Source organism: Palaemon carinicauda, chromosome 34, assembly GCF_036898095.1.
Source record: "Palaemon carinicauda isolate YSFRI2023 chromosome 34, ASM3689809v2, whole genome shotgun sequence".
Lineage (NCBI taxonomy): Eukaryota > Metazoa > Arthropoda > Malacostraca > Decapoda > Palaemonidae > Palaemon > Palaemon carinicauda.
Genome location: NC_090758.1, coordinates 76,712,685 through 76,731,210, shown reverse-complemented (window position 1 = coordinate 76,731,210; position 18,526 = coordinate 76,712,685).

The window sequence follows — 18,526 nt, the reverse complement described above, 5'->3', positions numbered from 1 at the left end:
GTTTTACTGTCTAGAGAGACAGTTTTACTGTCTAGAGAGACAGTTTTACTGTCTAGAGAGACAGTTTTACTGTCTAGAGAGACAGTTTTACTGTCTAGAGAGACAGTTTTACTGTCTAGAGAGACAGTTTTACTGTTTAGAGAGACAGTTTTACTGTTTAGAGAGACAGTTTTACTGTCTAGAGAGACAGTTTTACTGTCTAGAGAGACAGTTTTACTGTCTAGAGAGACAGTTTTACTGTCTAGAGAGACAGTTTTACTGTCTAGAGAGACAGTTTTACTGTCTAGAGAGACAGTTTTACTGTCTAGAGAGACAGTTTTACTGTCTAGACAGCAGAATAAACTCTATAGGTAAGTATTAATAACCTTACAATTATATATATAATAAGAATATATTATCAACAATTTTTTTTAGAGGTGAGGTCGCGAGGCCTACACTTTTTTTTCTAAATACCTGAGGGATTTGCAGGCATGAGGCCTAGAGTGACCCATACCCTACAAAACGTGAGCTCATTACTGTAACCTACAACTCAACCATGTGCCCATACCATTCATTCTCATTCATTACTTTTCAGTCATTCAAATTCCTTCTGAATATTTAATTATCTCATTAATTTTATGCATTTCTAGTTCTTTCATTCTCATTCATTCTAAGGCTTAGCTCATTCTCATTCATTCTAATTCTTAGCTCATTCTCATTTATTGTAAGGTTTAGCTCATTCTCATTATTCTAAGCTTTAACTCATTCTTAATCATTCTAAGGCTTAGCTCATTCTCAATTATTCTAAGCTTTAATTCATTCTCATTCATTCTAAGCTTTAACTCATTCTCATTCATTCTAAGCTTTATCTCATTTATTTTTAAGGTTTAGCTCATTCTCATTATTCTAAGTTTTAACTCATTCTTATTCATACTAAGCTTTAACTCATTCCCATTCATTCTAAGCTTTATCTCATTCTCATATATTCTAAGCTCTAACTCATTCTAAGCTTTAACTCATTCTCATATATTCTAAGCTCTAACTCATTCTTATTCATTCTAAGCTTTAACTCATTCCCATTCATTCTAAGCTTTAACTCATTCTCATTATTCTAAGCTCTAACTCATTCTTATTCATTCTAAGCTTTATCTCATTCTCATTTATTCTAAGCTTTGTCTCATTCTCATATATTCTAAGCTCTAACTCATTCTTATTCATTCTAAGCTTTAGCTCATTCCCATTCATTCTAAGCTTTAACTCATTCTCATTATTCTAAGCTCTAACTCATTCTTATTCATTCTAAGCTTTAGCTCATTCCCATTCATTCTAAGCTTTAACTCATTCTCATTATTCTAAGCTCTAACTCATTCTTATTCATTCTAAGCTTTATCTCATTCCCATTCATTCTAAGCTTTAACTCATTCTCATTATTCTAAGCTCTAACTCATTCTTATTCATTCTAAGCTTTAACTCATTCTCATTCATTCTAAGCTTTAACTCATTCACATTCTAAGCTTTAACTCATTCTTAATCAAAGCATTAATTTTTCATTAATCCTAAGCTTTAATTCATTCTCATTTTTTGAAGCTTTAACTCATTTTCATTCATTCTAAGCTTTAACTCCCCATTCATTCTAAACTTTAACTCATTCTTATTCATACCAAGCATTAACTCCTCATTCATTCTAAACTTTAAGTCATCCTCATTCATTCTAAGCTTTAACTCATTCTTATTCAGACCAAGCTTTCAGTCATCCTCATTCATTCTAAGCTTTCACTCATTCTTAGTTTTCACACATTCTCCTCTATTCTAAGCTTTCACACATTCTCCTCTATTCCAAGCTTTCACACATTCTCCATTCTAAGCTTTCACTTTGTAAGTTTTCACTCATTCTAAGCTTTACATCATTTTCATTCATGCTATACTTTCAATCATTCTCATTCATTCTACGCTTTCACCCTGTTTCTTTGATTCTAAGTTTTCACACATTCTCATTCTTTCTAAGCATTCATCTATTCCCATTTATATAAACTTTTCTATCATTCTCACCCAATCTCATTCTAAAATTTTCAGTCATAACCATTCTTCAACACCATACTCTAATTAGTCGCAAGAACTCGGTTCATTATAAATTTGTACTTAAAACACAAATGATCTGTTAGCCGATGTTTAACGAATGCGCGAAGTCATTTTAATACCAAACCTCAATATGACACACAATTTAGTGACCTTTTTACTGCCCAGATCCGAAGAAACGAGTAAGGCTAGTCAAAAGTAAGAAATTGTGTTATTATAAATAAACAGGTTAGATTTTACGAATAAAATGAGAGTAAAACCAAGTCGAACTGCGTTCCAAGGACATTTTGTCCTGTATTTCCCGCAGTTTCGAAAGGGTAGGTGGCTACATTTCAAGAGTAGATGGCATGCATACAGAATGAGTACTCTCATATGATACCCTAAAATCCTTTTACGGCAAGTCCAGTCGCCAATTAAGATTCGGCAAGGCATGCCGGGATCAAATTGAAATTCGGTGGGCTGAGAGCGATTACTTTTGCCAGTGATGTTATGTAAGCAATATTTCAAAATGAGTTCAAGCTGCTGTGATATCCTTGTATGCAGTGCCTCATCTTATGCCTATAGCTTACAGTGCATCATCTAGGGTGCGCTGTAGATGATACAGCATCTTATACACTGAGACACGGATTTTTAGTTTTGAAACTTCATCGTGTTCAACACGAGCCTAGGAAACATAACTCAACTCATTAAAGGATTTTACCCACATTGACTTGATACAAACTTAAATAATTGCTTGTTTCTGATTTCCCTCATGGATTTCTATAGTGTATTCTAAAAACAGACTATTTCAATTTGGGTTTGCTTTAAAAGAACTAAACTTTAACAGGTAATGTCAATGAAGCCATATAAAGATAGACACAAAATGTTGCATCTACGACAGGACAAATATACTGTATCTTTATTTATTTATTGCCAAAGATATAATAAACAAAAATATAGTTGTACTCACCAGAAATATTGCAATAACATTGAAATTTATTATTTCAATACTCTACTTACTAATGATAATTTTTATCCCCCAAATATGAATTTGAAAATTTCTATTGCTACCCATTGATAGCTCTGTTTCCCAGTTTCGTTAAATTCGTTTCTCCCTTTTAATTGGGCATGTCCACCTCTATGTCAAAGGGGGAATGCATGTCCTTCGGTAATTGTTATTATTATTATTATTACTACAAGCCAAGCTACAACCCTAGTTGGAAAAGCAAGATGCTATAAGCCCAGTGTATATAACTAAAATTCATTGCATCCTACTCAATAACTAGGCAGAATGGCAGTGGTGGACAAATTATATTACCTACAAGCTGAATCATAAGAGCGTTGGTCTTACCTGCATGAAAGTCTGTTCGAGGTCCCATTTGGTTGTTGGAAGTTTCTCCAAAAGTGTCTTCGCCTTTTTAACCACAAAATATCTTCCGAAGTATTAAACCTTGGTGATAACACACTAAAATCAAACATAAACTGGCAGAGTCTCTAGTGTCCCGAACTGGTTCTGTCTCCTCTCCCACTCCATCACCATTTGCACATGCGACCTCGGCACTTGTGCAGGGGCGGGTTTGGACTAGCTCTCCACCTACTGTACTGTATGCCCTTGGGTAAACTTAGATACCTTTATGTCTACCACTACTACTGAAAGTTATATTGACCAATATATACACAATGTATACCAAAGACAGATGTACAATCCAAAGAAATATTTCTGAGGAAATATAAAGATTTGGCTTCTGTGGGCTTTGACTTTAGCAGTTTCAAGCTCTGGATGTCCTCACTTCTGTGTACGATGAAGATCGATGGTTTGAAGAATCCCAACATGACATTCTTATTAAGTAACCTTACTCCATAGAACATGTTATTGACTGGACCCCCTCACCTCTGCCGTTCTCGTTCTCCTTAGGTAGACCTGTAAAGCTCTCACTTGGCTCATTAATAAGGTATGAAAACACTCCTTCCTCCAGAAAAGTCACATTGCTTGAGAGGGATTACAATTCACTGACCCTCTTAGCAAATGCTAGCCTAATGGTTGTGGTAGCGCATTGAAGACGCCCTTGCCTGGTGATCTGCTGGAAGGGAGATTGAGTCCTGCTCAAACTTGATAGTTTCTTGTAGTGTCTGCAACCTCACCATCTTTGTGAGCTAAGGACGCAGGATTTGGGAAGCCTATGGATCTACCTGTTGAGTCATCACCAGCCATTGCTTGGTCCTCCCTGGTGCAGAGGGGTCTTGAGTACTCATCTGATTAGTCTCCAGGGCATTGTCGCTGTCCCTTGCGTCTACCATTTACGAGCGACTTTTAAACCTTTAATGTTAACGGGAACAGTATAGACACCAATCGCATGAAGTAAAGTTCCTTAGGAACTACATAACCACATCAACATTCCACCAATTTTTCTTCTCGATCTTGGTGTCTTGACGCTGAAGGACCTGATCATGTCCCTAATCACGGAACTGTCGGACGAATTTAATCCAACCCCTAATGCATAAGACCAAATACTTCCTCTTTGGAGGTCATGATTGAGAGTGCAGTGGACTTAAAAACAGAAGATCTGGTCTTCTTGAAAGGATGATTGGTTTGTTTAATAGTCTTCCAAACTGCCGGCATCTCAAATCTATTATTGTTATTGTTATTATTATTATTAGCTATAATACAACCCTAGTTGTAAAAGCAGGATGCTACAAGCCTGGCTTCAACACGGAAAGAAGAACAGTATAGTGAAGAAAGGAAATGAAACTGTATTTGTTCCATCACTAAATACAAACCCTTTTCTCTCTTTATAGGGAATATACTTTCGACAAAGATGGAAAATTAGCCATAATACTTTTAACGAGGTATAACTACCCACCGCTAGTTAGTGGAGTTTGGGTAGGGGGTTAGTATCGGCTACCCCGCTTACACGCACCCGCCTGTGTTTCATCGTCACTTTTGCTTTGGGCTTGGTTGAGAGTGGACGCTGTCTCTGTCTATCATTAAAACCTTTGACTAGTTATTTGACTAATCTTCTTCTCTTTGCAGGTGTGACTGTTGCTGTTGAGGTTTGGCATGTGGACTTGTCTAGAACCTGAAGGACACCAATGCAGTACCTTCATGTCCGCACTTGAGACCGACCCTCACTCCTTGTGCCCTGCCTCCTGTAGAGGACATTTCTGTAGGCAGGACTCACCTAGGGCAGAGTGTTGTGAGTAGCCATCCTTCCAGTGGGAGAGATTTGGCAGACGGCGGAAGAGGAAGTCTAAGAGGGATTATCCTCAAAGGCAAAGAAACCTTGGCTTCCTTCTTCATCGGCTCGATCTCTTCACACAACTTATGTTTACTCAGTCTCTTTTGGGGAACGATCGAGTAGAAGAGGTAGTTGTTTGTCCCCCGGAAAACCTTTAGGATTAGAGGACGCCGCCGCTTCCCGTATCGACACGACGCCCCACTCTGCCAAAGGGGAGTCTTTGTCTTTTGACGATTTCCTTCATCTTTGGCCTTCCTTAGGGATCGCTGGTCCCCTGTCCAAGGAAGATCTCCTAGAGTTAATCCAGTTAGGGGCACAGAGGAAGCCCTCATCGGCTTCTAAAGATGTTGATCTCGGTTTTCCTCCCTGAGACTCTGAAGGTATTGCACGGGCAGAGTCTCTAGTGTCCCGAACTGGTTCTGTCTCCTCTCCCACTCCATCACCATTTGCACATGCGACCTCGGCACTTGTGCAGGGGCAGGTTTGGACTAGCTCTCCACTGAGTGCTCAGTTAGGAAGGCTAAATATGGCTGACCCAGAGCTTGACCTCAGACTTGCTTGTCAGGGCATTGACAACAATGCTTTCCCTCAACCTGCAGAGGGTTTGCGAAATCTGAAGGATCATCCTGCCTGTCTTCTCAAGGGGGAGCACCTTTCTCACTTGTGAGTTAAGTCTTTCCCCGAGTGGTTTCCTCCGTGCAGTGCGACGGAAAGGGTTTTGGATTCATCCATACCTTTTTCTAGCCTGTCATAGCGAGGTTTTTCAGAGCGAGACGACGAGGTAGTGCGTAGGCTGGGCGCAGCCGCGATCCGTCGCTGTCGTGTTCATTGGACTCGTCTCTCGTCATCCAGCGTTCCTTGTCCAGTCTCTGTAGCGAATCCTAATGCTGGATCTCGCAGGACCGTTAGGCAAACTTCTGCAGGAGTATTGACGAGTGACGCTCACATAGCCCCGCCGCGTGAACAGGTAAACCCAAATCAAGCGAGAGCTCTCGTCGTCAAGGGCTTACATGAACCAGAGTGTTCGCCAACACCAGCACATGATCAAATTGATCCTCGTAGCAAAGTAGACCGCAGTTAAGAGATAAAGCCATACTACCATACTAGTCGTCGTGTACCCATGCACCTGTTGAGGTGCGAGAGCGAGTGTCTCCAATAACAATCTACGTGAACTTGGATGTTTGCACAGACATCCGACTTCAAGCCGTACTTCAACAACGTGTGAGCGCATTACTGTATTCCATCACGCAATCACGAGCGAGGGAATGCCACCTCACGAAAACCTGTGTACCGGGAACCACCTGTTCACCAGGAAAGGAGAGCCCTCTTGTCGAGAGATCACCTTCCTGCAGTAGTTTGTCCACAAACCCTGCTTCATACATCTAGACCAGAGCGCGAGAGTCTACCCGTGCACATTCACACAGCAAAGCATAAGTGCACTCCTCCCATGAGACATGACAACAGGTCCCCACAGCGAGTTCCTCAGAAATGAACTCAAGAACTTAAGTTCTCCCAAGGCGCCTGATCGGGTGTTCCTCCCTCCGGCAAGGACACGCCATGGTTCCATGAGCTGGTAGCTGGTTCCACTCAGGTTCATTCGGGGAACGATCTAACTGCGACCGAAGCAACGACGAGCGTTCGGTAGATTCCGCTAGAAGCATCGAGCTCCTTGATGTACTTCTCTTCCATTTGATCCAAGACGAAGGAGCACTGTGCCAACGCAACCTCAGGAACAACGGGCACCTCCGGGCATTTCCCCCATACGACCAGCCAAGGAGCGCATGCTTCTACATTTGGAACCCAGGAAACTAGAACCGGACATCTCTAGGTTAAAGTTGACTCCAAAAATAACTCGAAAAGAGACGACAGAGACTAGCAACACCTGGCGACATGTTTCACCTTTGAACCAGCAGGGTCTCGAGATCACTGAGGGAGATCTCCCTGGTTGATAACTATTGACTGTCTCCAATTGGGGTCGTACGACGACCTGTTCAGGGCCACCCATTCCCCACAGAAACGGCCTAACCCTCTAGTACCGCGATCTCAAAGATCTCGTCTTCCGAAAAGAAAGAGGTGGATTATGTATTTTGGCAGGTCCTGGTGTGTATCATTGCCATCAAAAGGCTAGACGACTCATCCGCCGCCCCGCCTGAATGCAAAGACAGTTTTAGACCTTCTATAGGGCACCCAGAAACCCACCAAGACCAGCGCGGCATTACCCTAGTGGAGGGGGCTGAAGGGTGCCGAGAAGAAGCTGTACTCTCAAATCGCTGGAGGTTCATAGTCCGTGTGGACAAGTAATTCAGCAAAACTCCTCCCTCTGTTTGTTTAACAGAAAATACTGAAAAGGTGGTATATCGTTGAAAGGATAACCAGGACTCCCTTCTTCAGAGGGCGATGACTACGGAACCCTACACAGCAGCCCCTCCAGTTCAGAGACCTCCTACTGCAAGATATCAAGGGAACGCCAGAAGTTCAGGTGCTCCCGAGACGTCCGCAAAGAAGCCCTTTCTTGCTAGAGAGTAGAGCAAGGGAAGCAAAGGAGGAGGAGGAGGTGGACGATCCTGCTAGGGAGGGCAGTCCTCCTGCTTGTCCACTAGTGGGAGGATGTCTGCAGAGCCGGTGGCAGAGGTGGTTGGCACACAGGGCCGATACTTGGATGGTCTCCATACTACGGGTAGGTTATGGCGTCCCGTTCACGCTATCTCTTCCTCCATTGACTCAACTACCAGTTCCATCAAGTTCCTACACAAAGAGATCCGTGAAGGATCAGGCCCTCGGGACTGAAGTCCAGATCATGCTGGAGAAGGGCATTCTCCAAGCGGTCCTAGACAGGTCTCCAGGTTTTTACAATTGGCTTTCTTGTAGAGAAGGTGTCTGGAGGCTGGATTCCAGTCATCGACCTCTCCTCCCTGAACGAGTTTTTTCAACAAACTCAGTTCAGGATGGAGATGGCAGACATGGTCAGACATGCAGTCAGACTCGAGGACTAAATGATTATACTAGATTTGGTGGCGATCCTTCTCCAGCACCAAGACAGACTTGTCAAGTTTTGCTGCGATCTGGGGGATTGTAGTAAATCTCGAGAATTCATCCATGCAGCCAACGCTTAGGAATACTTCTAGACACCAGACTAGGCAGTCTCTCTCTCTGAGAGCGGAATAGAGACTAAAGCAGGTGGCAAGCCCCTTCTTGCCTTTAGACTCGCTACCAGCACATCGGTGTCTCCGTCTAGTAGGACATCTGTCTTCCTTGGAGAGCCTGGTGACCAATGGGCAGCCACACATATGGTCTCTCCACTTGTAGCTGAAGTCCAGTTGGGCTCAGCACAAGGACCTACTGGACCTTCAAGGCCAGACATGGCCCAAGCAAAAAAGAGACCTGAGGTGGTGGGTATCAGATGCCAACCTCCTCAGAAGAATAGATCTTCTCTCTCCCCCCAGAATTGATGCTCTTCACAGATGTATCAAAAGAAGGGTGGGGTGTTCACATGTTGCATCATATGGCCTCCAGACTCTGGTACGAGTCCGAGCGACATTGCCACATAAACCTCCTGAAAATGAAGGCAGCCGTTCTGGCCCTCCGACAGTTCCAACAGCTACTTTCAGGACACTCCGTGATGTTCATGAGCAACAGCACCACAGTAGTGGCATATGTAAACAAACAACGAGGTACATTTTCACAAATCCTATGCCATCTAGCTGTGGAAATACTAAGATGGATGGAGGATAACTCGGTGGCCCCATCAGCCCGTTCTATACTGGGCTAGAGGAATATTCTCGCGGACAAACTGAGCAGAATGACTCCGATAATTGGCTCCAGGCGGTCTTTAAATCGTCAGGTAGCCAACAGGTTCTTGATTTTGTGGGGTTCGCTGAAAGTGAACCTGTTCGCAATGTTTCTGAACAAAAGCTTCCAATGTACTGCTTGCCAGTACCATATATCCAAGCACTTTGGCAAAATGCTTTCCAACAACAATAGGCCAACATAGATGTCTATGTGTTCTCTCCATTTTGCCTAGTAAGAAGATTAGTCAACAAGGTAAGGGCATCCAAAAACCTGTCGATGACCCTCGTAGCTCTAATATGGCACCATGCAGAATGGTTGCCAAACCCTCTACCTCTGCTCACAGAGGTGCCGAGGGAGCTCCCTCCATGTCACAATCTACTCAGACAACTACACATGAAGATTTACCACAAAGCCGTAGAATCCCTATGACTTTACGCTGGGAGGTTATCCAGCATCTCCTCTCAGAGAGAGAAGGATATCCAGTTACCTCCGGGAATCTTCAGCTGCAGTCTACCAGGCAAAATGGGCAGTCTTTTGTGATTGGTGTTGTGAAAGGGGTATTGCTCATCTCAACGCTAATATCCCAGTGATAGCAGAGTTTTCTTATACATCTGGGAGGTAAAACTCCTCTCGGTCTTGGCGGTGAAACGCTACCGCTCAGCCTTGAGCCTCGCCTTTAAACTGAAAGGAGTTAATATTTCCTCTTTGTTGGAATTGTCTCTCCTCACACAGAGTCTCAAACATACTTGTCCTCAGCCATAAGTTAGAACGCCTCCATGGAAAGTAGTTCGTGTATAGTGCTGCGATCCCTGAAAGGAGCGTCCTACAAGTTGGTGCGTCAGGCATCATATTTTCATTTGATGCTTAAAACGGTCTTCCTGCTCTCCCTGGTCTCGGCCAAGAGAGTCAGTGGCTTGTACGGTCTTTCCTGCGACGTCTCACATTCAAGGGGCCGGGAGAGGTAATGCATGGCTTCATCCCTGAATTTGTTGCAAAGACTCAAAATCCAGCAGTAGCATATCCTAGATTCAGGGCCTTCCGGATTGATACTCTCCTTAATATAACCTATGACCCAGATTAACTGCTACTATGCCCAGTGAGGGCTCTGAGGTGGTACCTCAAACATACTTCAGGAGCTCGTCCCCAAGTGAACAGAATCATTGTCAGCATGGGGATGGTTAAGAGGAGAGTCACAAAGAATACGATCTCGGTGTGGATTCGCAAGGTGATAGATCGAGCCTAGAATCCTGACTCTCCTTTGCGATAGCGGAAACTAAGAGTTCACGATGTTAGGAACATAAGTTCGTCCCTAGCTTTTAAGGAAAACTACTCTCTGGCACAGGTTCCACAAGCAGGCGTGTGGAAACGTCAGACGACCTTCACTGCCCATTGCCTGCACGACATAACCCACAGGAACATGAAGACTTTCTCCATTGGTCTTCCAGCTGCTCGATTGGACAAGTAGTAGTTGGTTGAGGGCTGACGTTACCAGGGATTAAGTCTAGGATGAATGATAAGAGTGACTGGTATCTTTCATTTTCTCCTCTCATGTGACACAGCACCTACGGTACACTGCAAACTGGCCTCTGCTGTCTGCAGTTAGTAACCATTTCCCTCGTGTAACCTAATATATGTTCATATATTTTTACGTCCCCATTTCCCGTAGCGAGTTGGGAATTGGTTACTATCCATTGGTTTTCTCAAGGATGTTCTAGGACCCCAAGAATTCTTACCTGGCCAAGTCATATTGCTTAGTTATCACACAATCCCACGGGTTGCTCAGGCTGCTAACGCGTGCACATGCACTAGAGTTTAGCGAGGTGTCAAGGCGAGTCTCTATATGCTCATGCGTAGCATGGAGGATCACCTCCGGTAAAAAACCAGCCAGGTGGTTAGGACTTCCACCCACTAGGGGGAGTGAAAGGGATTGTATCTTGTGACGGAACAAATGAAAAATTTGAAAGTAATTTGTACTTTTGCTAATGATACAGACCTTGAGCTATTTATACAAATTTGTCCCGCCAGCACCTATCTCCTATGCATGTCCTGGAGCTAGTACTACCCCTAACCCCCTAGTATCTAGAGGTTGCTAGTTACATCTTGCTAAAAGTCTTAAGGGTAGTCTTAAAGCTTTGCCAAAATTATATTCCCTATAAAGAACTCAAGATTTGTATCGTTAGGAAAAATAAAAATTACTTTCAAATTTTTCATACAGTATTAAAATTACTGTAGTGAGTAAAAGATATTAGATATTTTAAGATCTGTGAAACATTGGAATATATCTTTCATAAAGAAAATATAAATAGAAACATATGTAATCCAATTCATCATAAAAAACATTTACAGGCAATTTTAACTGTAAAAGTAGGAAGATCATTCCACAATCTGGTCACAGCTGGGATAAAAGCTCTAGAATTCTGTGATGAAGAAGGCAAGACTGTTAAAATTAATTATATACAGTACCTAGCACTACGTACAGGATGGTATGGTTTGGGAAGATCTGAATAAAAAGGATGCTCAGAATTATGAAAAATCTTTTACGTATTAATATGCATACAGTGAACCCTCGTTTATCGCGGTAGATAGGTTCCAGTCGCGGCCGCGATAGGTGAAAATCCGCGAAGTAGTGACACCATATTTACCTATTTATTCAACATGTATATTCAGACTTTTAAAACCTTCACTTGTACGTAGTTCTGTTAACAAACTACCCTTTAATGTACAGAACACTTAATGCATGTACTACAGTACCCTAAACTAAAACAGGCACAAATATTAAAGGTGATTTTATATCATGCATTTCCTAAACACGCTAAAAAGCACGATAAAAAATGGCAACCAATGTTTTGTTTACATTTATCTCTGATCATAATGAAGAAACAAACTGGAGGTAGAGCTTTGCTTATTACCCAGACATATTTCCCATACTTTTCCCTTAGAACTACATCACATCTTCCTACTTTAGATATATATTATATATATATATATATATATATATATATATATATATATATATATATGTGTGTGTGTGTGTGTGTGTATATATATATTTATATGTATACACATATACATACCTACATATATACATAAATACATGCATACATATATATATATATATTACTGTATATATATGGGTTATGGAAAAAATCCGCGAAGTGGTGCATCCGCGATGGTCGAACCGCGAAGTAGCGAGGGTTCACTGTATGTTTCTCTTTATTTTTCAATATCAAACTTACCCGATGATCATATAGCTGCATCCCTGCTGCCCGACAGAAAAAAACCTACGGGAGGAATACGCCAGCGATCGCTATACAGGTGGGGGTGTACATCAACAGCGCCATCTGTCAAGTAGGTACTCAAGTACTCGATGTCAACAACGAACCAATTTTCCCTCTGTCATGCCACAGGCAAGACCTACTAAATACGCCGTCCCTAACTGGATTTGTTTTCACAACGTTTTGGTGAAGTACACTATTCCAGTTTTGAGCTTTCGCTATGCAGGGGTTTTATCTTCATTTCAAAACTTGAACTCGTTTTGGATAGATTTAATTTTGGTGACGAAGAGAGTATGGACTCTCTTTCACTTTTAAATGGCCGACCCTTCCCTTAGACGGAAGTGTGTTTAGGTTTTTGGTAATTTTGCTTAACAAATTATAGATCTATTTATTTTATATCTCTCTGCCTTTATAGGCCTCTTCGATTAACTTTCCATTTATTATAAACTTATAAAAATTAATTTTTATGTTTGTTTATATGCGACCTTTCCTAATAGTAGGCGGTCCTTACTTGGAACCGAAGTTAATTAACATTGAGCCCGTCATATCGTATTTTCCTTTTAAGAATTTATACTTTTTTAATTTTAATGTTTTTGAAAGAATTTCTTTGATAGTCTCGTACTGTTTTCAAAGATGAACTAACGTTTAGTTTAGTCTCCGCAGTTGTTGACGTTCAGAACGTTCAACATGCGCTCTATCGTTACGATAGAGAGAGAGTATTTCACGGTTTCACGTTGCAGTAAGAGTAAACCGATTCTAGCGTTTCGTTCATTCTTTCTTAGCTTAAATGGTTTTAATTCTAATAAAGGAACTTTTTATTTGGGAAACCTTTCAGTTTTTTCCTTTAGCAAATAATATGTTTTAACGATATATAATTGGGCTCTTCTCTCAGGTTCTAAGTCAAGAGAGAAGAGAGAGAGAGATAGAGACGGAGGGAGAGAGAGGAGAATAAACGTTTCGTTCAAGCGGGTAACGTTGTTCTCGTTTTTTTTTTACTCTTCTCCCTAGTCGCTGTAGGGGAAGAAGGTAAAACGTTTCTAGAGTTTTATTCTTGTTCCCAGGCTTTATGCGGTGAGAGATTTTAAACGTAGTTTATTTGATCTAGTGTTTAGTCTCTTTTCCAGCCACTGAATTCTTTATCTTTCATTATGTTTTTCTGTTGCATTGTAAAACTGTTTTCGCAATTACTACCTTTTAATGAAGGATAGGATTGCGTGTTTCAGGTACAAATCACTTAAAGTTTCGATTTTAGTGAAATAAGTGCAAACAGAAAATCAAAAGTGATAAAGTGATATGCGCAAAGTGTTACAATGTTGCGTTCGAGGGTTCGTCTGTTCGTGCCAGTTGTTCACCTAGTCCGATACCTCTTACAAGCTCCCAAGCCCAGGGGAGAAGTAATGTCGAAGGACTTATGGGTTCCACAGGCCTTGATATACGAACAGACGTTTCCCTCGGTGGTTTCGGGTGTATCTACACACGTTGCCGACGTGATCGCCCCACCCACATAAAGACGAGAGAGCCCATTTATTCCTCGTCTGCGGAAGAGGTTTCTCGCAGAAACCATGGACCAAATCTTGCAGCTTTAAGTGCAAGTCGGTCCCTTCCGCGCAAGTCCAACGGCCTAGGTGTAGCCACTGGGTCAGTTCGGACTCGCTGCAGTCATCCGACGACTGCACACCTCCCAAGAGAGGCAAGGTGGTACCGCAACAGGCAGTAACTCCGTCTGTTGCCGCACCAGCTGTTTTAGACCCTCAGTCACAACGGACAGTAGCTCCGTTTGTTGCCGTCTTTGGTAGACCCTAGTGGTCCATGCGGCAGACTATGCAGTCTCAGCTTGCTTCCTTCATGCAGGAGTATCCTGCTGAGAAGGTTGACACTGCACCTGTTAACCTACAACCTGCCACGGTTGTGCGCTCAGCAGATACTGCGGCAGCCAGCTCCCACACTCCACCTGTGAGAGCTCCACCACCGATGCGCAGTCGACCCTGCCAGATGCATGTTCATGCTGCACCCTCCGTTGACATGCGTGAGCTACCGCATCAGCAGTGGGAAGGTGCTGTCAAGCTGCCGTGTTTTGACGCAATGCGGCATGCTCCGCAACCCACGACAGTCCCTCCCACGCACCAGCACTCCGCTTTTGTTGTTGCCAGCTCCCACTCCGACTGCGGAGAAGGTTGACGATGCACCCGTTGGCCTACAGCCTACCACGGTTGTGCGCCCGGCATGGCTGCCTGCTCCCACACTCTTGTTGTGAGAGCTCCTCCACCCATGCGCAGTTGACCCTGCCAGACGTATGCTGACTCCCACAGACACACGGAGCACTCCGTTGCCGTGCGTGAGCTACCACAAGCTGCCGTGTTTTGACACGGTGTGTCAGCCTCCGCAACACACTGTGGTTACCGCCACTCGCCCACAGCAAACTAGTCAGTCAGGAGTTGAGGCTTCCCCACACAGCTTTGGTTGTTGCCAACTCACAGACTGTCAAACAGTTACATGGCGTTGCCTTCTGGTCTGCTACTAATACACCAGTGCTGTATGTCCTCACGCACCTGTTGTGGTTGACAGTTCAGTTTTTGACAGTTCACAGACTGTCAAGCAGTTTCATAACGTTGCCTTCTGGTCTGCTGCTTATGCACCAGTGAAACCCTCACTGAGATAACCTAGCTTTTCTCGGACATGGTTCCTGTAGATGAGAAAGTGCTGTTCTCCCTCCTTCTGATATTCCCTTGAGGACTCTGTCATTTGGAGAGGAGCCTTAAGCTGCTTAGCCTCCTATGGACTTTAATTAAAGCATAACATGCTTCTAGGGAGGGTAAATGGTTCCGCTTCAGTCGCTAACCCAGTCTGTTGCCACACCTGCTCCCATAGACCTTGGGCTTTGTTGCAAGACATGCAGTCCAAGCTTAGTCCTTGCAAGAGGATTTTTTACGGAGAAGAACCTTCTTGCCAACAACCTTCCTTCCGGTTGGTTGTACGCCCTGTTGACGCTGAGATATCCTACTCACGTCCGCCAGTTGAGATGGTTCCTCCTCCGGTGCGACCCAGTGTGGGTTGCCAGTCGCACGTTGACATTAAACGACTCTCGGAGGTGGTTGTGGACGTTCAGTGTGTCACTAGGAAGACGCAGTGCGGCAACCTCAGCAACCCGATAAGGGGTTGTCTGCACAACCCAGACAGTCTAGACAGTTTCGGGTTGTCGCTGTACTTCCTCGCTTCCCCATGGTTGACAGTTCACAGACTGTGCAGCAGTACCATGATCTTGTGTCCGGCTCCGTCACGCATCCACCAGTGCGACCGGATTCAGCGAGTCAGACGTTGCCCACTCCGTTGCCGTTTCCTCATCAGTTTCGGATGAGGAACCCTCTGATGAGGACATGGCTGAACAAGACGATCAACCCCCAGCCCTGCTATCCATCCAGAAGATGCTGAAGAAGGAACACGGCCCTGTCAGGCTGTGGATGAGTCGGGTTAGGACACTGTCATCCGTGGTTCAATTGGTGTCACTTGGAAGACTACACCTCCGTCCTCTTCGGTTTCATCTAGCTCTTCACTGGAAAAGGACAAGACGCTAGAAGCGGTCTCGATCCCGGTTTCCGGAAGATAAGTCTGGTCTGACTGGATGAAAGGACTTTATCAACCTTTGATAGGGTCTTCCCCTGACTGTTCAGACTCCCAACCACGTTCTCTTCTCAGACGCATCGGACGTAGGCTGGGGTGCGACCTTAGGCGGTAGGGAATGCTCGGGATTATGGAACTCGAGTCAAAGGACAATGCATTTCAACTGCAAGAAGCTTCTGGCAGTACGTCTGACCTGGAAAAGCTTCAGGTCTCTCCTTCAAGGCAAAGTAGTGGAGGTGAACACGGTCAACTCCCTGCTTTGATGTACATCTCCTAGTAAGGAGGGACCTACTCTCTGACATGGTACGAGTTCGCAAGTGACCTCCTCTCCTGTTCAACAGGTCTAGACTTTTCACTAGTAACAAGTTTCTTCCAAGGCAACTTGAATGTCTTAGCAGATTGTCTCAGTAGGAAGGGACAATAATTCCAACATATTGGACCCTCCACTAGGATGTATGCAAGAGACTTTGGGTCACCTGGGGCCAGCCAACCATAGATCTCTTCGCAACCTCGATGTCCAAGAGGCTCTCAATACTTTGCTCACCTATCCCGGACCCAGCAGTAGTTCTTTTAGATGCATTTCAACTAGATTGGTTTCATCTAGATCTATATGCATTCCCTCCGTTCTAGATTGTCAACAAGGTACTGCAGAAGTTCGCCTCTCACGAAGGGACAAGTGGACGCTAATTGCTTCCCTCTGGCCCGCGAGAGAATAACTTGCCGAGGTACTTCGATGGCTAGAAGACGTTCCCAGAACTCTTCCCCTAAGGGTGGACCTGCTACGTCTGCCACGCGTAAAGAAGGTACTCCAAGGCCTCCACGCTCTTCGTCTCACTGCCTTCATAGTATCGAAAGACTCTCGAGAACTAGAGGTTTTTCGAAGGAGGCAACCAGAGCGATTGCTAGAGCAAGGAGAACATCCACCCTTAGAGTCTACCAATCGAAGTGGGAAATCTTTCGAAACTGGTGCAAGTCAGTATCCGTATCCTCGACCAGTACCTCTGTAACTCAAATAGCTGACTTCCTCTTATATCTGAGGAAAGAGCGATCTCTTTCAGCTCCCACTATCAAGGGTTACAGAAGCATGTTGGCATCAGTCTTCCGTCACAGAGGCTTAGATCTTTCCAACAATAAAGATCTCTGGACCTCCTTAAGTCTTTTGAGACCACGAAGGAGCGTCGTTTGGTTACACCTGGTTGGAATTTAGACGTGGTTCTAAGATTCCTTATGTTAGACAGGTTCGAACCACTTCAATCAGCCTCCCTGAAAGATCTCACCTTTAAGACTCTTTTCCTGATATGCTTAACCACAGCTAAAAGAGTCAGTGAGATTCATGCCTTCAGCAAGAACATCGGATTCTCATCCGAAACGGCTACATGTTCTACATCTTGGTTTTCTAGCTAAACACGAGCTGCCTTCTCGGCCTTGACCAATATCGTTCGATATTCCAAACTTATCGTATGGTTGGAAATGAACTAGAAAGAGTATTATGTCCTGTAAGAGCTCTTAAGTTCTATTTTAAAACCTTTACGAGGCCCGTCTGAAGCTTTATGGTGTTCAGTTAAGAATTCATTTTTGCCTATGTCAGAGAATTCTTTATCCTTTTTTTTATCAGACTGTTAATACGAGAAGCTCATTCCCTTCTGAATGAGGAAGACCAAGCTTGGCTGAAGGTAAGGACACACGAAGTTAGAGCTGTCACAACTTCCGTGGCCTTTATACAAAATAGATCTCTGCAAAATATATTCGACGTAACCTATTGGAAAAGCAAATCAGTGTTCGCGTCTTTTATCTTAAGAATGTCCAGTCTCTTTACGAGAACTGCTACACTCTGGGACCATTCGTAGCAACGAGTGCAGTAGTGGTGGGGGCTCCACCACTACAATTCCCTAATTCCAGAACCTTTTTAATCTTTCTCTTGAAATATTTTTGGGTTGTCCGGAAGGCTAAGAAGCCTTTCGCATCCTACTTGATTTGGCGGGTGGTCAAAATCATTTCTTGAGAAGCGCCTAGATTAAAGGTTTTGATGAGGACCTTTAGTATGGGTTGCAACCCTTCATACTTCAGCTCCTAGGAGTCGCTCAGCATCCTATGAGGATCGCGAGGCTCAGTAAGGAAGACGTACTTAAAAAAGGCAGAGTAATTGTTCAAGTCGTCTTCCTTACCAGGTACTTATTTATTTTATGCTTGTTATTTTGAATAACTGCTAAAATGAAATACGGAATACTTAGCTCATAATGTCAACTTGTTATGCTGGTCTCTACCCACCCCCCTGGGTGTGAATCAGCTATATGATCATCGGGTAAGTTTGATATTGAAAAATGTTATTTTCCTTAGTAAAATAAATTTTTGAATATACTTACCCGATGATCATAAATTAAAGGACCCACCCTTCCTCCCCAATAGAGAACCAGTGGGACAGAGGAGAAAATTGGTTCGTTGTTGACATCGAGTACTTGAGTACCTACTTGACAGATGGCGCTGTTGATGTACACCCCCACCTGTATAGCGATCGCTGGCGTATTCCTCCCGTAGGTTTTTTTCTGTCGGGCAGCAGGGATGCAGCTATATGAT